Genomic DNA, 21,567 nt, shown 5'->3' on the forward strand with positions numbered 1-21,567 from the left:
CTCTGAAAAGTCCTTAAATTAAGACATTCCGATAGAGTGGTGTTCTGCACACCAAAGTAATGTTAGTGCCCGAGATAAATTACTGCCCCGAGAGGCGTGTAACCTTCGCCAATCTACACATTAGGAATGATTCACTTCACCAACAAAATTTAATGGCATATAGGAAATGTGCGAATGATTATAAAAGCAACATCTTTTCTTTTTTTTAGTTATAGAAACCGGGAAGTATTTGTCAGGGCACTAAAAATACCTGTTTTTATTTGTACATGTTAGCGACAAATATTTGATTTCTGAAAGATTTTGAGCTATATGTGCGGTTCTCAAGATTGAAATGCCGTCATCAATCAAACTGTTTGTCAGATCTTTGAGGAACTCAATAAAAATAAGATTTAAGCTAAAGCAGTATGACTGGTTCAAGCAACATATACATCATGGAATGTTGTTTCTACCTTTTACCAATCGTTGGACTACGGACAAGTTTTGGTATACCTATTGGTTTTAGCTCTTTTTATTTTCAGGCTCGGTGAACATACAAAAAGCGTGAATAAAGATATAATATAAACATTTAGAGAAACATCCATATTTTTTGTTTCCTTAGCATAATTGCGTGAGTCAAATATTCAGCTCGCTCGAACCCCAAAAAATAATTACTCAGTATAATTCCTTATAGACACTAGATCGAAGCTGCGCCCCCTTATAAAAATCTTGATGGACATTTATTGAAAGGCTTTTCACTAGTAACGATATCGTTATCAAGTTGGATGCCGCAAAATATATGCTTCGTACACTTTTGCTGGGTGTCTATATCATAAGTAAGACTCGTAGCGTTATTCAGGAATGCAACTATCAAAATAGTCGCAAAGACGCAGGAACAAATAAGTTTGCTGCTAGCGATTACTACTATAAATGTGACGGCGGTAGAAATTAACCATTGGGTTGAAAATTAAAAAAAAAATAATATTGTAGCGCCTTTTTAACGTATTACTTAGTTACGAAAGAATGTATTCCAACATAATTTTACAATTGACTTGGCCATCACTGCCCTGTTATTGAATAACAGAAGCGCAGAGGACGTGATCAAACAATGGGAAAAAAGGGGATGGGCGATTGCTATTCACATCTTTCTGGTCAGTCAAAACAGAATCGCCAAGAAGCGCGCGAAATCGTTACAAGGAAAAAGCCTTTCCCCTACTGTGCCGCAAACCTCTTTAATATAAGTTCAAGGTTTAATGTGGACACCGCGCCTTCTAGGAGCCTTAGAAATCCTGTTACCTGATTTTATATTTATTAGCCTAGGTACAGTCCAATACATGTCAGCACATAACCCAATGAACAGGGTGTTCAAAGCCAGAATGACATTATTCACACTTAAGAGACGGCTGTTGCTCCTGTTTTAAAGGATTATATGGCGCGAGACCTGAAACACTGATAAATACAGTTTGCATGCTCAACCAACGCCAATTTAATACGTTATCCTACTTTTTTTTTCTTTATTTTTAAAAAAAGAATAGCGCAAATTTTAGTTTTAGCTGGCGGCAAAGAAGAAACGTTATTGCACTGCTTTATATTTTAACCTACTGAAACGTACTTGCTGGTATGTAAAACTTAAGGGATAACTTTAAAGTAAACAAATTAGGTTCCAAGACAACAGAGGTTCGAGCATAAACAAAGTGTCAAACTCTCCCTAACAAGCAAAGAAAACATTCTTTTTTTCAGATGTATATTTACATTGATTTTAAAATCGTTCATTTATATGCCAGTTAATCAGCGCTGCTTATGATGATGGGATAGTATTAATGTGGAAACGTTGCCATCTAGTTTCATTAAAGAAATGTGTGGTTAGCATCTTGTCAGATGAAACCTAGAATCCCAACCCCTACCAACAAATTGTCCCCCCATGTACAAGACATAGAGTAAATAATTTTGTGTTATTGTTTTTCCTTCAAACTAATTAGGTAACAGATGAGAGCAAATAAAGGTAGACTTACGTTGATGCCTTTCTAATAAAGCGTAAATATATGAAGCGATTCATGGATTCATGTCAGGCACCTCTACTTTTTTTTTCAAATCACCACTTTTAATTATAACGGCGAAATAATACAACACAACCCCTATCCATAGAACCATAGCTACAATGTATCGTTCCGGCATGCAGAACTGAAGGCGCTCCTAAATACCGTTTTTACAATATGAAGCTCTCCTCATCTGAATAACTTTAAGGTACGGGTAACGACAGGCCACCATAAATACGGGAGCGAACAGCGGTACCCGGTAACATTCAACAAGTTGACTTGAGACAGACGCAGATTACTTACTCTGGTGCAGTGACGTTCCTCGCTTCCTGTCAATACACCCGTCGCAGAACTGAGACACCAGGTGTATGTTCACTACCGTAGAAGACACCACCACGTCTGTTGTTTGGATGAACCAAAAAGTAAGAAGGTCGCAGGAGGGGAGCGCCCCACAGGTTGGAAGCAGCAACAAGATGCGTGCACACTATTTGGCCGGAGCCGATCGCCCGAGCAGCGCTCGCTATCCCAGCGGATATCCAGACATGCGCAGCAGACAGCTCGTGGGACCCCGACCGAACCGGGCAAACCCGAAGAGACGAATGAATGTGTCCCTCAACGCGCTGGCTCCGTCGACCGGCGCTGGTGGAGAAGGCGAGGGGGAATCCCCGTGGGGAGAGGGCAGATAGTAGGGAAGGAGGACGCGCTTGAATGGAGGAGAGGGTAGACAAGGAGAACGGCCGAGGGAGAAAAGAGAAGGCCTGGAAAAGTGTGGGCGGCCAGAGTCGAAGGACCGTCCGCAAGGCCCGTTCGGCAAAAAAAATGTGGAAGCGACCGAAAGATGCTGGGGAGAAGAAGGGATCACTTTTTCTTCCATTATCTCTTGTGTTTTTATTTTTCTCGGTATCATGATGATTTCGGGTGGAGCGTCTTTATCGCAATGTTCTGGACGCTTTTGCCAAATATTAAACTTAGGCGTATATATATATTTTTTTTTTTCTTATGTTCGTAGCAGGTGCTCCGATTCCTTCCTTTCTATTTCGCTCTCCATTAGAGCTCTCCTGAATTTTTTTTTTTTCAGGCTATAAGCATACTCTATTCTTTTTTTTTTTTTTTTTCCTTTTTGTTTTGGTATTTTGTTGAGACCACGATAGCACATGTACCATGTTTCGGGAAGACAAGGCTTTTCACTCCTAGTCCCCACCATGCAACTTCGGGTCTGTGGTGCAATTTCGGTTTCGGTCAGACCTCAAAAGTATAGACCAGCGCTCGGAGAACATTCACCGAGTTATTTATTTTTATCTTTAATGAAAACCCGAGCTTAAGAATGCGATTAGACGCGGATTTGACCACTCCAAACTTTTGCGCTCTTTATATTAGCGCACATGACCGTGGGACTTGAAATCCGATTATCCTTTTTAACTTTAAATGGACCGTAATGGCGTTCCCGCAGAGGTGTTCTTTCACTATTTGACTCCATGCGCGTTTCTGTGCTTTCAATTTTTAGGAGACTTGAACTCATCGATCTCTTACACTTATCTCTTCCTGCCCCATTCGCTTTTTATCACCCACTGCGAGTAAACGCACTTACTACGCTTGGAAAGACTAAAAAATTACATTCTGCTTTACTCAGCCATAAATCGTAATATTTTCGGCAATGACACTAGCACAAAAGGAAATTACGGTGTGATGGTTACGCCAAAAAAGTTATATTTGAACGTTCACTGCTTTCGACATTTAGTAGATCGTTCTGATTACTCCCATAACGATACCCGACACTCCGTCGACGCTTTTGTTCATGTATCATATGGTTTATACGGTGTTGTTATCGGAAGTACCGGGACGTTCTACTAAAACTCTCTACTATGCGGACTACGTATGCTGGGCAAAGTATGACTTACCGCCCAGTGTCGCCTCGGAACTAAGCATGCTGGACTAAGTGCGACTCGTATCCAACGGCTGCCTGCGGGTCAAATATACTGGACTAACTATGAATCATTCTTATTAGTCGCCTGCGAAATAAGTATGCTGGACTAAGTACGATCTGCCGCCGACAGTCGTCTGTGGGCCAAGTACTCTGGACTAAATAGAGCATTTAAAGAAACCGTTTAGCATCTTCGATCGGTACGGATACGATCGATGCGATCACCAAGCGAAGTATGCAAAGACGCGTCCTCGCCTCGGTCACAAAAAAATGAAATTTCGCTTAGCAAAAAAAGGACGAGTAAGCCGGAATTATGGCCGAAATGAACCGTCGTCGAGCACTGGAGGAGCGACGCGCAACGTTTTTGGCCGAGAGAGATCGTAATAAACGAAGATTAACAACAACAACAAAAAAAAAAGGTACTAGGCGCACATCGGAGATATCTTTTATACATATATACTAAATAACCGAAAATAACATCTTCATAGTGGACGAGTAATCAGGCCACTTACGCGTCGCTTTATTTTCAAGTCATCCAAAAAGCACGTCTCTTTTATGAGTCTTTTTTTGTGCGTGTTTTAAATTCTAACGCAAAAGCGCATAATGTGTACGCTGCTTGATCTTCGGAAGTTTTATATTTATTTTTTGTATATTTTAATGCTTGCAGTAGCGCTTCGGTGAGAACAGTTTCAGTCGCAGTTTTCTTTGCTATCCTGTATGTAGCTCCCTCAGCACTAAAGATCTGACGACGTGCCAAGAAAGTACTCACAAGTGTTCTAAATAATATGAATATTAGTGTTTCTAAGCTGGAAGAGTGTTTTTTTTCCCGACCACACCGTACTAAAGAAAGTCAAGATCGGTTCCGGCCGCTGCGCAAGGTCGCATGTGGCCATACGATAGATCAGAGCTTGCGTCTCACCGAGGCGCTACTGCAAGCATTAAGGAGATACAAAAAAAAAATAATATAAATTCTTCCGAAGGTGACTTAGTGTTTAAAATGTGTGCTTCTGCGTTAGAATCTAGAAAAAAATAACACAAAAGAAAGCAATTTAATAAGACGAGGCCTAGGAGGACTCGAACATAAAATGCGTACGCTGCCTCTATACGGTGACAGCCCACACCACTCGCCCACAATGTAGACGTTATTTCCGTTTGTCTCGGATATATATAACGTATGAAGTGAAAAGTCAGCCCGAAGAGTGAGACGACGAAGTAAGCTCGAGCCCGGCTCCCGACTGGCAACGAACGCGTTGACCGAGCGATCCGGTCAGTTTTTATTTAATTAAATGTTTACTTAGTCCAGTTGCTACTGGTGATCCGGACAGAGCGACATCCACTTTTGACCGGCTTCGTGACCTTGAATTCTCGGTGAGCTTTCCATATGTTGTCGCTTTTAGGCAAAATGAATATTCAAGGCGATACGACTTAATTTGAATCACTGACTACGATGGTAGCCTAGTGAGAAATCTCAATTGTATGATAAATTTATGTATAAAAACACATATGAATCATACAAGATCTATAAAGACACATGAGAACAATATAAGAAACTTGTGAGAAGTCGGTTATAAGTTTCTTACACGATTCCTATATGTTCTTATGTCACTTTTATGATTCATATATGTTTATTGGACACAAGACATTTCTGATACAAATGTCTTTTTCACATGGGTAGTGAGTGCAGCCCCGATAAAGTTCCCGGAATTCTGGTCATCCGATTCAGAACTCTGTTTTCTACCCTCCGAGTTTATATTTCGAAAGCATCGATTATATCATCGCAACCAAAGTTCCCATTACGTGGTCTCCGCTCTATCCCAGTCTGCGACAGCCACAGTATGCGATATCCTGCGGTCGCCGCCACAGGACCAACCCTACGAGGCACTGCGTACCGAAATGATCCGGCGCACGACGGATTTCGAATATCGCCATTTTGGGCAGCTCCTAGCATCCGAGGAATTGGGCGAGAGAAAACCTCAGCGCTCCTCCGACGCATAGAGCAACTCCACGGAGACAAGGAAGTACCTGTGGATACCTAAAAATTACGCGTTCTCTTCCTCTAACGGCTTCTTCAACAAGTGAGAATGATCTTAACCGCAACGACTACGGAGCCCCTCGTGACACTGGAGGACATGGCAGATCAGCTGATTGTCATCTCCTCTCCCGGCGTTTCGACTGTTCATGAAAGATGACTCCACTCATGACTCAAGCACCTGCACGTGAAGAAGAATCGGTCACAAGCGCTTTACTTGCTGAGAGCGTATTCACGCATGGAAAAGAAAATCGAAGACCTCAACTGCGATTTACCCAACATGCAGCAAGACTCTATAAAGTTGCGCAGATCAAATGTGACCGCAACAAGTCATCGAGAAAGACCCAACAGTCAAACAAGCCACGAGAAAATCGCTTCTACCAACCAGCAGCAGTGCTGTTATCACTATCTTTATAGAAACACCGCCCGATTATGCCAACCTCTATGTTCCTACTCGGGGAACGACATCAACGCTCACTGAAGGCGGAAATTTCGAGACCCCTGCTTAATCCAGCCGCCTCTTTTACGCCGCAGACCGCTCAACCAAACTTCATTACTAGGTCTATACTGAAGCTCAAGGTAGGGTTCTGCTAATTACGCCGGAGGACCGTCGATATCGACAAGAAACTCCTCCGAGTACAGCGGTCAATGGAGCTACTATTAGGCCATTTGGAGAAAAGTCGTTAACTTCAGAGATAGGGCTGAAACGGAAATTTCGCCAGATATTTTTCACCCCTGATGTTCCCCAAGCCATGATAGGCCCGAATTTCTTATGGCGATTTGGAATCACAGCTGATCCGCGCAAGGGAGGACTAATAGGTGAGACTTGGGGAAGGGGGGGAGGGGGGAGGGGTGGCGTTAGGCATCCGGTTGGCCTGGGGAAAAGCGCGCAAGGGCGGATTAATAGGTGAGATTTGTGGATGGGGGGGAGGGGGGAGGGGGACTGCTGAAATAGGACTTTAAGGCCGATAAGTAGCACATATTTATTTCTTTTACCCTCTATGTGATATGTCACAATAAATAACTTTTGGTTGATATATATAAATTTTTTATTAAAAGATTTAACCTTGGGGGGCTTAGGGGGAAGGTCGGTCTCCCTGCCCTCCCTAAATCGGCCCCTGCACCTGCGTCGTTACCAGCTTCATTGATACCAAGAGAAAACTTTGCATCCACGCTGTGAAGGCAAAAACACCGCTTCTCAATCCCTTTCTCACAGATGAAGTAACACGAATGAGCCAGAGAAGCTCATTACGCATTAATTTTCCTCCGTGTTTGAAGAAAACACCGTTCAGCCCCCGTACAATCATCGTATTACCCACCACATTAAAAGCACATGCCCTTCCTTTTTCGTGTGCCCACGCCGGCTTCCGTCAGAGTGAGTTCAGATGGGAAAACACGAGTTCGAGTACATGTTAGAAATCGGGTACAAACGGCCATCTCCTAGTCCCTGTTCCTTGGCGCTCAACATGGTACCAAAGAGAACAGGGTACTGGCGACCATGAGTCGATTATTGGGAGCTAAACAAGGCTACGGTGTCTGGCCTCTACCCTATACCGGATCTGGATGATTTCGGTGGATTACTCCACGCCACGAAAATATTCTTGAAGATTGATTTCGTTAAAACCTTTAAGTAAGGTCAGATCGAACCCGAAGCCATACCCAAGGCTGCTGTTATAAACTCGTTTGGATTGAACATGATTGTAAACCTGAGACTGGGGCAGAAAGAGAACACAACAGAAGGTAGTAAAAGAGGAGGCATTGCCTCCTCTTTTACTACCTTCTGTTGTGTTCTCTTTCTGCCCCAGTCTCAGGTTTACAATCATGTTCAACTTACACCAGCTCGCCTGCACTCTGACTATTTTTCCGTTTGGATTGTACGAGTTAGTATCGATGTTTATTCTTACGACATCATTATCAGTTCGATGTTATGTCCCACTGTGTCCAGCGTGTGTTTCTTCAGTCGAAAAGCTCCGAACAATGTCCCGGGCGCTCCCGTTGGAAGTGCGAGCGCTTCTTCGCTTCACCGCGTGGCTATCTTGTATAGCGCAATACGATACAAAGTTCATACGAATGCCTTTCGACCTCCATAACGCAGCCCAAATTTTCCACCGCTTTATAGGAAAAGTCCTACGTAAATTACCCTTCCGCTTCTTATACCTGGACAACATCATTCATGGATGGTCTTTAGTTTCACATATGATGAGCATTCCAGTCACCTTCGACAGCGTTTCAAGAAACTAAAAGAGTACCGTTTCTTTGCGAATTCAACAAAGTGGGAGTTCGGGGCAAAAGAGAAAGATTTCCTCGGACACCACGCAGATTCTCATGGAATTCATTGCCCTCTAAGGTGGCCGTTATTCGCGATTTCCCATGTCCCACAAACAGCTACAAAACTTTGAAAGTTTCTGGGGCTTGTGAACTTTTACCGTCGGTTTGTCCCTCACTGCGCCCACATCTCCCAGCTTTTGTACGAACGGCTACAGAACCCGAAGCCAAAAGCGACACCGCTGCGATAGACTCAGCAAGCTGATGACGCTCTTACTACAGTTTAGGCGGCCATCGCGGACGTCGCCATGTTAATGCATCCCAGTAGTGACGCTCCTGCCTCCCTCATTGTCGACTCCTCGGATGCTGCGGTCCGTGCCGTTCTGCAGCAGCTCGTAAAGAACACCTGGCATCCCTTCGAGTTATTTTCCAAGGCTCTTACGACTATTGAAACTCGATATAGTTCTTCTGGCCGGAATTTACAGGCTATTTACCTCGCCATATGACAATTTCGACACCTCATCGAGGGCCGCCAATTTATTGCACTTACGAGCGTGAAGCGTTCACATATGACCTAACATCAAACAGGGCAGCGCAAACACTGCGAGAAGTCCGACAACTTCTTTATATACCCAACGTTTGCTACCGACGTTTGCTTTGTCAGCGGGTCTGACAATGCCACCGCAGTTGCACTCTTTCGACTAGGCCTCAACCTCTACGTATTCGAGTATTCCCGGTTGCCGTACGCGGAACTGAGTAGCAGCTGAACAAGATTATGCTGAGCTCCAGCACCTACGAACATCGTATAAGACCCTTGTTTTTGAAGATGTTCACAGGTACTGTTCTTCTGACACAGTTCTCTGCGACGTGTCTAGCGGCCACCCCCACCAGTATATTCCTCTCTTGTTCAGCCGTAAAATATTCAATTCCATACATTCAACACCTTATCCTGGTATACGGGCCACCCAGCGACTTGTTGGCACCCGGTTCGTCTGGCCAAGTATGATCCCAGAGGTGCGGGAGTGTACAGGTAAATACACTCACTGTCACCGCGACAGGGTTATCGTCACACGGTAATCCTCTTAAAAAGGTCATGGAACGATTTTTCAACTTTTTCTTTCTTATCTTTCCTCCTCAACTCACAAATTGCGCATTGCACCAAACAGTTCATGAAGACTGAAAGGAGGGACTTCCCTCTTTTTCGGACCCTCCTTTGTGTACTCGGATTACCCATTCTCAACCAAGATGATTAACCCGTTACTCAAAACTCGCAGAAAAGTTGCTTTCCCCACCTCGTTCACCCCTAAGTAGACAGCACTGTGGAAGCTACTTGCTTGTTGTACCAGCGACACTTTTGTCACGTCATCACGCTCTTTCGCGCATACCTAGCCGCAGAGAATAAGGTCAGGTGATGAAAGGGAGGCGGCTGATTGGTCCGGCAAGCACCTAGCTTCCACCGCACTATCAGCTTAGGGGTGAACAGAATAAGTGAGGTCCGGTATCGTGTGACGTGCGTTTGGGCCTGATGACGAACTTTGGCTATCGCGGATGTATCGCAGTGAAAGGCAGAGAATCATGTCGTATTACACCTGAAACTGCGGTGGAAGAAATCGGAAGAACTTTCAGTAGAAGGAACAGACACAGAGAACGTCTCAAACTCAGCTAACTGGTTTATTTCTCAAACAGCCTTTAAGTACCCACGAATATTTTATTTTTTTTTCCGTGGGTACTTAAAGGCTGTTTGAGAAATCAACCAGTTAGCTGAGTTTGAGACGTTCTCTGTGTCTGTTCCTTCTACTGAAAGTTCTTCCGATTTCTTCCACCGCAGTCTCAGGTGTAATACGACATGATTAGCTACCACCAGCTCGCCTGCACACTCACCGTCTTTTCACAAAGGCAGAGAGCTTTCGAAGGAAAGAATATACGAAATAGTCCGCTGTGTTTTTAAAGTTTCGTATCAAAAATCAGGCTTCTAACTTTCTACCTTCATACTTTGGCCCACTAAACGATATACCAGGGGTGGTCAAGCTGCGGCTCGCGAGCCGCATGCGTCTCTTTGAATGTTAAAGTGCGGCTCGCGGCTCCCTCCCCTACCCCGTCCCTTTCCTCCCCCGCCTCCCTTCGGGTCACACAAGCACTTCCCCAAAAAGGGAAATGGAACGCGTTTTAACTCGAACGACAGGTTGCGGTTTGGTAGTCTTGTACTACAGTTAGACTGTTTTTGAATGGGATAGATTGAAAGAAGTTCAAGTTTCGCTTATTGCTCTAGACAAAAATTTGCCTCTCCCCTCCCCCCGCGCTCTTGGAAGTTTTGGGGATTTGTTTGCGGCTCTTGGGCCGGGTCAGCCTGGCCACCCCTACGATATACTATTAATAAAATTCCAATATGAATTCATTTAACCCAGCTCAAAGTTCGTTTCATCGGATCTTTAAACACTTTATACCCACAAGACGCACGGTTTAGTCACATATATGTCAACGTCGTCGGCCCACTACCTCCATCGCACGACTGCCTTTACTCCTTGAAAGCAGTCGACAGATTTACAAAATGGCCAGAGGCGCAACCCATGAAAAACAATACGAAACAAACCGTCGCTTGCACCCCTCTTGTAATGAGGATGAGTCATTTCGGGGTACCACAAACTACAACTACGGACAACGGACGACAGGTTGAATCATCTAGTTTCGCAACTTGACTCTCTTCTTACTGGGCCTCCACCACATCCATACTACAGCATATTACCACATGTTCAACTTCAATGGAATGGAAGAGCGCTTTCAACGGCAATTGAAAGCGCCAATCAGAGCGCAGGAAAAAACACTACGATGAGCCGAGGTTTTGCCCTGAGTTATTCTTGGCATCCGCATGGAATTTAAGAACGATTTAAAGTGCTGCACGGCAGAATTTTTGTACGTAACGTCACTACGTTTACCAGACGAACGATTTCAGCAGACATCAAGTATTCAAATGCCCAACTCTGAAGATAATGTTCATCGGCTACGAATATTTATGCGGGACGTACGACCTGCTCCTTCACAAATTCCTTCCGCAAGAGCTACCTTCATTAGCGCAGATACACTGCTCAACACAATGGCGTCAAGAAGCCTCTCCAGGCCCCCTATAACAGCCCGTTCCCCATCCTCCGTCGCTATAATACACTCACTGTGCTTACGAACAACAGAGAGCAGGTGGTGTCCAGCAGTCATGTCAAATAAGCCAATTTTAACTCTGACAGAATGCTACCTGAAACAGCTTATTTTCTTGCAGCACATCTCCTCTGGAGACTTACTCGTCGAGCTATTCCCTACTGAACATCGAAAGTCATCTGATGCTTAATCTCCTGCACTATTCTAGCAACCGGAAAAGAGACCAAACCGCTTAGTCACTATGCTTCCTAGCTAAAAGAGGGAGGAGAGTCATTTTAGTGAATAAGCAGCCCGAAAGGAAGAGGGCGAAGAGAGCTCGAGCCCGGCTCTAGATTGGCAACAGCCGCGTTGATGAACCGATCTGCACAGTTATTATTCATTAAAATGTGTACGTAGTCCAGTCGCTACACATATTAACGAGATAACGTTTAGGAGCTTGCGTCGCAGAAAATCCGCCGTCGGAGACGGTGACGGTGGGACCAAAAGATCCCATAATGCAACGCGCGCAGCCACGTGAATCACGTAACCTCCCACGTGACTGCACGCGTTGCATTATGGGATTTAAATTCTAAAATTCGGCGGGAAAATTTTTCTGCTAAATTTAGCGGAAGATTTTGCAGCAAAATTTATTAGGTCAATAGGATCATGACGTCACAATCACGTGTGACGTCACATGACACGTGACGCTACTGACTAGATCACGCCCACGTGCTTGCACGGCTTGGCGACGATCACGCGCGTTTATATGAGACGGCTTTGTTAACGGGACCCGAGAACACTATCGCGTTCTACTTATAAAGGCGAAGCTTAAGCGTCCCCCAAATTTCTTCGTGGATGCATGCCTGGGACCCACACGCGTCGGTCTCCAAGTACGCGATGACGGTTCGTTTCGGTATTATTTCCACTTTTTTCGTCCTGTTCCGGCAAGCGGAATTGCATTTTTCCGATCGAGGCTAGGACACTTTCTTGCACACGTCGTTTCGTGATTGCATTGATCGTATCCGTACCAAACGGATGTGCAAGACGGTTCCTTAAAACTATCCTGTATGACTCGCAGCCGACGGTCCCCTTCGGACTAATTATGCCGGATTTAGTGTAGCCGGCCAGCGCCTGCAGCCTATGGACTAAGCGTCCTGGAGTTATTATGACGGACTCAATATGACTCGGAGCCGACGGTCGACTACGGTCTAAATATGCTAAGTATAACTTGCCTCCAATGATCGCTGCGGAGTAAATGTGCTAAACGAAATATCACTTGGCTCGGACAGTCGCGTGCAGGGTGTAAGATAGACAGGTGGGGAAACGAGAGCCAAATGAGCGATCGGATTGTGTCCCCTTGGTTTTCTCTTTTTCTGTGGCGCCATCTATGTGGAGCACCGCGAACTCTCACTCCGGGTAGGCGACCGGTGGCGACCAACTAAACTGACGGAGATGATTTCTCGTGGATTTTCAATCGAGGACTGTCCTGCTTTTGGTTTATTTTGCGCACTCTCCCATAGAGTTACGCGCGAATCCGATTCCTACTTTTTTTCCTCTTGCCGCAGCGCTATCTGTCGCAAATCGGGGGTACCCGAAGCAGACGAGTACACAATCCGGTCACGGCGCTGCGGTAGGCTTCTATGGGCCGTTTCCCCACCTGTCTATCTTACACCCTGGTCGCGTGCTAAAGCAGGCGACTGTCGGCGGAGTCATACTTGGTTCAGTTGCTTTCGCTCTCGTTCATCTTCTATTTGTGGCGCCGCAATAAAGTTAACCAAAAACTACTTGTGGCTGCAAGCGAAGGTGGCGGTCTGCGGATTCAATGAACCGGGGTTCGATTCCCGTTGAGTTCCATGATGAAGCTATCTGAGCTCAAGTGTGTGTTTCTAGTTATTAAAATGTACGAAATGTTGACCGTTTCTGCCTTCTATATGCTTGGATCATTATACATTGCCTGCTAAAGGCTATGAATGCTTTATGTTGTTTTGGTCTGCGTGTAACGCTTTTTAATCACACTTGAGCGTTACACTTTTCGATGCAATCCACCCCATAAACGAACTTTGTGATAAAACTGTGAATAACAATGAAGATGTTGCTGCTCTCAGTCAGCGAGGAAAAAAAAAAGAAATTTGCTGTGCGCAGTTTTTCATATCCGCCGAAAGTCTGCCATGTGCCAACTTCCTGCGCGCTACAAAAATATGGCACACACCAGGCAACACCAATGCCGCTGCGTCCGCCTGACAGTAGCGCCTGTGGTCGCTCATTCAATGACCTGGACATCCCTCGTTTATGTTAATATATTTTAGTGCCGACTATACTTTGACATCATGTACATGTCGCATTACATTATTACTGATGCGCTAACATGGTGTGTATCTATCTAATCCCACGGTCGGAAGTTTTATTTTCAGAACAAATTTGAACACATTTAATGCAAATTTTGAGCTTTACTCCTAGTTGTTTATTTGACCCTGTGCCACATACGGCAATTTGTATATGCAAGCCAATCTGACGGTGAAAGATAGTAACTGTTTATTGTTGACACTGTTTAATCTGCGGTGTTGTGCCGGAACAGTTTCTCGATGAGGTTTTTGCGGCATTATGTTGGAAAAGTGCGAGTAAGGCTGGCGAACTGATGGTATACGTTGTTCATTCCCTCTAAGGTCACAAATATCTGATAAATCGATGTACAGTGCATTATTGATGCGTTTTTGTTTATGCTTAAAACACTGAATGAACCATCATCTCCCCTGGCAACTCTGTTCAAAAAATCATCAACACAAGGATCACGAAATAATAATATCACTCTTCGTTCGTCGGTTAAGCGGAGCGGTTGTCTCCTACTGCTTTCATGTCCCCAGGAAAGCAAATAAATGGTGTTGAAGCTATTTACGTCACTCCCTTCCCCGTAACCTTTGGATAAACGCTATTTTAAAGTTCAATCCGCCACCACCCCCTTCCCTCGCAACGCCCGGAACAACCTGCGTGCCGTTGCGGCGATTTTTCGCTTCGGTGTACTGGAGAGTTATCCCACTCAGTGCTCTGGCCCTGGTGGGAACACACCGAGTAATTTAGCACAACTGAGCGCCATCAACCACGGCGCAGTCCAGCACAGAGAAAGGAAAAGATGGAACGGCAAAAAGAGTGAGAAAGAAAGGCGTTTCTTCAAAAAGCGATTGAGATGCTGGACAACCGCTATTTAACGCCAACGTACGAGCTGAAGGAGTCACATAGAGTTCGTCAGGAACGTCAAATCCGAGCGGGGACCTTTGAAGGCCACGCCACCACCCTGCAGGCGATACCGGGTTGTAACTTAGGCGAGGCAGTTGAAAAAGCTGTACACAACCAGTTGGAAGGCGCAGCATCTTGACAGATGCGTAAGCACCGGCTTTTTGTATTTACGAGCCTCACACTGAGTGGCATACTTGACCTTGGTAGACACCTTGAACAGACGAAACAGGTTTTCTAGAGCTGGCGAGAGTCTGTCGGCCAGCAAATAGTGAACTAGCTAGAAATAAAAAAAAAAAAAAATAAAAAAAAAGCCAAAGCGTCAAAAGCAATATTCCTGCCACTCTTAGCTTCTAAGTTATATAACGCATAAAATGCAGTATTTTAAAGGGAGATCGTTTAAAATTATATAGAAGACATTAAACCGTCGTTGTGGGAAATGAATAGAAACGTTTTGTTTTATCAAAATACCCGCTACATTGAGCAGGAAAACCGGGGTCATTGGTACGTTGCGCCAATTTTCCCGCTACATTCAGTGGGCGAACTAAATTGGTCTTTTGGTCTTGGGACGTTAGGTCTCGGGACATCATTTTTCCCGTTAAATTTAGCAGAGAAAGCGAAATGTTGCATAGGCAAAGTGACGTCAGGTCGCGTTACGTTCATTTTCCCGCTAAATTTAGCGGGTACTCCGAACTGATGTATAGGTCACGTGACGTAAAGTTTTCTGCTAGACTTAGTGGGCGAATTGTATTGGTGTATGTGTAACGTGTCTTTAGCTCACGTGACGTTGATTTCCCTGCTAAATGTAGCGGGGAAACTGGTTATGTTTATATCATGTGACATTGATTTCTCTACCAAATATAGCGGTAAAATTGAAATGACACATAGGTCACGTGACGTCAGGTTACGTTACGTCAATTTGTACGTGAAATTTGGCGGGAAAATTCAGTTGGTGTATAGATCACATGACGCGAAGTCACGTGAAATCAATTGACTTAAAATCGGCTAAACATCACTTAAAGTTCCCCGCTAAATTTAGTGGGAAATACAAGGACAGACGGTAAAACGTACGGACGGAGAGACATACTTTTGCAATTGGGGGTTTCCGTTAAAAGCATTTCCTGCTTTAATACATCGTTCTACCGCTGCGGTTAAATTACGGACGTGCGAATGCGATGGAATGTCCTGCCAAGAACCAGATATTTGGCTACTGCGAGAAACTGAGACATTTTGTTTGGCGTGAATGGCCAAATCCAAGCACGTTAACCCTTGTTGCAGCCATGGAGTGAAAGCATCGCCATAATCCACGAACAATGACGCCGTTTTCAAAGGTTCACCCTGACAACGCGCAAGAAATAGACAACTAGGTTAATATCGCTGTTGACAATGAAACGTTGCAGTTTTTGGTTGACAGTGGCTCGCCTGTACGGATTTTTGGTGAATAAATTTTCGGAAGCATTTCGCGGACCGCAGGCTCACTGATACTTCACGGGCTCTGCTGGATTGAACAGAAAAGTAGATCGAGGTCAAAGACTGTTTTCTAGCTGACCTCCCCTTAAAGCGCACCAGCACGTGCGTTTGGTCTCACAATGTGGAATACGCACCCCCTCTTCTCGGGCGGGATGCAATAAAAGCAATGTGCTAGCTCAACATTTACGACGACATTCTTGGCAGCCTACGCACAACTTTGCAGTCGTCGAAACTGCTGCAACCTAGTCTGCGTAAAGAATTCTTGTATCCAATCTTCAAGTGAACTAGAAACACTAAGCTACTCATGAACCACGTCTAAACTGTCTAAACTTTCAGGTCATTGAAGAATGGAAAAATAAAGTGAACCTATCAAATGGGCTTTATTCGGTAGAAGACTGGATGATTATGACAGTAATTTGGCATACAAAGCCATTCCCAGGTGTATAAAGCCAAACACTAAAATATTCAGGTTGTAAAGGCACGACCATCACAACCGGCTGTACAATGACAGCCAGCAGAAAAAATATGCGCAAAAGCATAACCTTTGGATTCTGCCAGTTCCAAGACCAGCAAACGCGCCAGGTTGTACAAACCAGTGTCCTCGTGATCCGGTGTAATAAATAGGAGAAAAAGATGCCGACGAATTGGTAACACGTACATCACCACCAACATGAGCAAGAACGCAGGAAACCATTCCAATGATTACGCAACCTTGTCCGCCGTCGAGCACCGCCTTTGACCCTGTTGGGCGAAAATTCCTCAGTGTCCCGCTACTGCCATGCGTTTACTGTCATTTCCACTAAAGTTGCTGATCAATTGGACTGTTCCGAACCTAGACCAGCGGTTTCAACGCACTTAAGTACCAACAGCCATATGATTCGAACGAGAGCGTAATGGTCACTAAATGCGACAAGAAACGCCGGTACAACAGAAACCGTCAATTTTTCCTAACCTATCTCATTTCAGGCCAACGCCCCTGGTCGATATCGGAGGACAAATCTCGCCTTCCCCCTACACTCGCTGACAGACGATGCTCAGAGCCATATTCCACCCCGTAGCGTCAAGTGGGTCAAATATAGTAATCTTTCACATGCGCTCTCGGAACGTAGATTGGGGTCGCGAAAAACGTTCCTGTCGACCTTTATTACTGTGGCGTAACCTAACCTTTTATATCCATACTTTCTTTCGCGCTATGATTTCTCCGTAGCTATGCACCACCGACGACTAATTGACAACTAGATTGATATCGCTTTTAAAGACGTATTCACAGCCGTGACATTCCTTGCATTCAGAATATCGATTCTCATCCTGAGTTCGCGTATATAGTTCAAATATTCTCCGAGAGCACTTAAACGTATAGCGTGACGGAGTCACCGGTTCGTGGTGTAACGAACCACATCGTTGTTTCTGGTCAATGCCACTTATGCGTGCCATCGTCGTCTGAAGAAGTACTTCAGGTGAGAATTCAGAGCTTAAACGTATGATCGAATTGGGTGTCGTTAACTACCCTACGATCCGTAGGGTAGTTAACGACAATGCCAATCCAAATTGTCCACAAGAAAGATCCATGGGGCGAGTACCGGACGTTGCAAAATATATCCTGCGAGATTAGAACCTGCTACCCGAAATTCACTTCCATGTAGAATATCTGTGTAATCCACAGAATGGTCAACCTGGTTAAGGAATACTTGTGCCTATCTCAATTACTCTACTCTAGGTGCTGTGTTTCAAATACTTTCTGAGGTATCTTGGTATCATGCAAATACTTTTCAGCGAGAGTATTTGATACTCTATTTTAATTACTATTCCGAGTATCTGGTACTCATCATTTTAAATACATTTCCGACATTTCGGCATGTTCCGAGTTTTTCGGTATAAAGTGGCGAGGGCGTTGCACGAGCAAAAGTGAATATTCTTTCGAGCAACCAAATCCTGTTGCTAGCCCCGATTAGCTACGGTGATTGATTGAGATCGTGAAAAAATCGCTTTTTTGCCGATTGTGACTCATATTTCAGCCCGAAATTCGTACAATGAAGGTTTTCCCCTCGCCTTTCCAAAGGCGCTTTTTATTTCCATAGAGTTTCCATCCGAAAAAATCCTCAAACAAAAGGGGTGGTTCTACGGAAGTAAAGATGCCACCCTCAGGCGTTGCGCCTGAGGGTGGCATCTTTACAGCAGAAGGGTAAACGACCTGCGACAACAATGCAGACTTGAGTGCCGAGAAAATAACAAGTAGAAAAAAAAGAAATAAACACACATAAAAAATTTGTTTTGCTTTCTTAATACGCTTCTTGCATAAGGCGTCACTTCCGGCTGATTTCGCCCAGTACGCCATATTGGCGGGTCTTCGGCGTCAGTTCGCTGTAGCAGCGCTGCCATCTCCGCATTTTGGAGTGTCTTGTTTTGTGCTGCCTAGCAATGTTAATCTTAGGCGCATATGCCGCGAGTCTCACCGGACGAGTTCGGGTGTGGTACGAGCAGAAAGTGACGATGTGTGGATCCGTCAATTCGCTTCTACTCGACGATGGGGACACTCTCGTGGATGTCAACTTGTATCCACGAGTGGAAACGACGGACATCAAGGACTATCTCGTGAACGGAACAAGTTTCTACTCTACGGAACAGTTCAAAGCTTCCAAGTCCCTGGAAGCGCATAATTACTTAACAAGCGGATGGGTGAGCCAGCCCAGGCTTAAAGTCCTGCCGGACAAGAATGTCGTCTGTGTCGCGAAGGTAAGTAAATCAGTAACCACAATGCATTTTTGGGTTTGTGTGGCATGGGTCCGGTATTCACAAAAATAGCAGTATTCTGAACCTGTGTCGCACGACTAAGGCTCGCGTAATTAGCGGAAAAGCGCTGCGTTACATCGTGGGACGTGGTTTACCGCGGAGCGGCATTACTCGGAATTGTCGGTCTGCGCCTCCAACATTTCACTTGAGCGGGACGCGGGTTTTGAATAAAAATTATTGGTGCGTATAAATGTCAGCGTCACGCTGCTTGACCAGCTTTTGCTTTTAAGTGGCCTCGCCGCGAGCGGAAATCACCCAGTCGCGTTCATGAGTGTGCGAGCGCAAGCATCTAACCCCGAAAGGTGCCTTAACCCCTCGAGAGTTTGCTCGAGTTAACAACAAAATGATCCTACTCAGCCACGTGGCCACGCATCTACGTTGTCTCCTGATGTGGGGGAAAAGTTACCAACGAGCTTATACTTAGTTCTGTAAATTTTTGCCCAACCCAAACCGTTTTCGGCCAGTTATACCATTGGCCATTTTGTGTTCGATGTATTGCGTGCACAGAAATGATGATGTACCCTTATATATTTCAGGTAAAGCACTCCCAGACATTTAGCGGAAAGCCCTTGCTCCCATAGGTCCTCCTACGACCAGACGGGGAGGTCCTGACCGCACACTGCACCTGCATGGCCGGCTTGGCTGTAGCCTGTTCCCATGTTGCGGCTATCCTTTTCTACATGGAGGTGGTGGTGAGGCGCATGAATAGTCAGGCCTGCACAGATGGGGAAAATGCGTGGCTGCCACCAACAGTCAACAAGTTGGTCTGCAAGACTGTAGCCGAGATAGACTTCGGTTCGGCATCCATGAAAACGAGGCAGCTGGACGAGCAAGCTGCCAGACCACCACAAATCTCATGAAGCATGTGCCCAGGCCCAGTCAGGCCATGATAAGTGCATTCTACGACAAGCTGAAGGAAGCTCCTTCCAAGCCAGCGCTGTTAGCACTGGTACCAGGGTATTCTGCTCCATACGTCCCAGCAGAAGGGAGATACAAGGAGGTACTCCTTCGCAACCTTTTCAAGGGAGGTCCTCTACCTGCATGGGAGGACATCGAGGAGGACTGCGAGGCATTCGCAAGCTGTTTGAAGGTCGACCAAGAGGTAGGCAGGTCATTTATTACTTTGCTATTCCAACAGCAATCATTAATCACCCTGTTCGCAACCGGCCTAGTTTCTAAATTGCATAAACTCTTTTTTGCATAAAAACCTTGTCATTACTCAACTCCACAGCCAGGCACGTAGCCAGAGGGTTGGTCCGGTGCATTCCCCAAACTCTGTTTTGCTGGAACCTGCTCTCCCCCCTCACCATCTACAACACTTTGTAATAAAGAGTCTTCCCCCCCCCCCCCCCCCCTCCTGCCTTTCCCTGTCTGCAGCATATGTAGCCATTACTATTCCAAGCTTCAGCTGAATTGAGACCAAAGTGGCCACGGTCTTTAGGTCTGAACAATAGAACATAAAGTTTTGATCAGTGAATTTATGCTGCCTTGGGAAAAATTACACGCATCTCGCTGCCAGACTTGTAGTCATTACTCGGTTGCTGGCTTCATTTGGTTAAGACGAAGTGCGGGCACTCTGGTGAAGACAAAGTGCACTTACTGTCATTGTATAACATGGGTGTCCTTTACACTTTTTTTGTGCACAAAACCTGTGCATCTTACCCCGATTTATGTTATGATATAACTCTCCTTCAATGTTCCCCAATTTTTCTCGCAGGTTGCAGACAAGATTGAGGAGAACACAGGAACACAGCAGCGATCAGCCTAGTGGTTTGCCTTCAGATCGGGTAGAACGACGGCGTCCACCGCAAGAGCTGTGTGCCACACGTCAATGGATGCGCCAGCACTGAGCCTCCTAAAGAAAATATGCCACCCGGAGAAGTGTGTATTCCAGAGTCCTGCGACAACCTGGGGCATCGAACACGAAGATGAAGCTCGACAGCTATATACCGAAGTGATGGGACTGTCGCATCCAAGCTTCACCTGTGTGAACACTGGACTGTTAATCCGCCCAGACTTGCCTTTTATCGCAGCCACTCCAGATGGGGCAACAGAGTGCAGCTGCTGTGGCCTAGGGCTCGTGGAGGTGAAGTGCCCCTACCTCCAAAGGCACTGCACACTAGAAGAGCTGCTACTATCTCTCCCAGAGTGCTTGGAGCGGGAAGAGAGCACTGGTGTGGTGTCACTGAGGACCACCCACACATACTACTACCAGGTACAAACCAAGATGCTTGTTGCAAAGAAGAACCACTGTGACTTTGCCCTCTGGACCACGGAAGCAATGTTTATTGAGAGGGTATATGCCGACGCTGCCCTTCATGAACAGGTTGTGATTAAGTGCCAGACTTTTTTTTGTAAAGGTGGTACTGCCGGAGCTGTTGTACATGTCCTGGTCGCAGGCAGAAATCTCGTCTGGAAACTAAAAATTAACTACCTTCCAGCACATGTTCAACTGAGTGGAAGAGAACCAAAGACAAAATGTGAACACTAAAGAAAGAAAATCCAGCCCTACTCGAATTTCAGTCATTATTACACAGACTTCAAACAACACAAAAAATGACAGGCGTGTAAAGAGTGATCTTTCGAATTGAATGGTTCATGCATTTTATAAAGGGCTACACAGTCTACAAAAGTAGAGCTCATGGTTTCCTGGAAACCTTTGAAAGAATGCAAGGCTAGGTGAAACTGACACATAGGAGATGTAATAAATAGAGACAAACTAGGAG

The sequence above is a fragment of the Ixodes scapularis genome, unplaced genomic scaffold (genome assembly GCF_016920785.2).
Source record: "Ixodes scapularis isolate PalLabHiFi unplaced genomic scaffold, ASM1692078v2 PGA_scaffold2__306_contigs__length_199485367, whole genome shotgun sequence".
NCBI lineage: Eukaryota > Metazoa > Arthropoda > Arachnida > Ixodida > Ixodidae > Ixodes > Ixodes scapularis.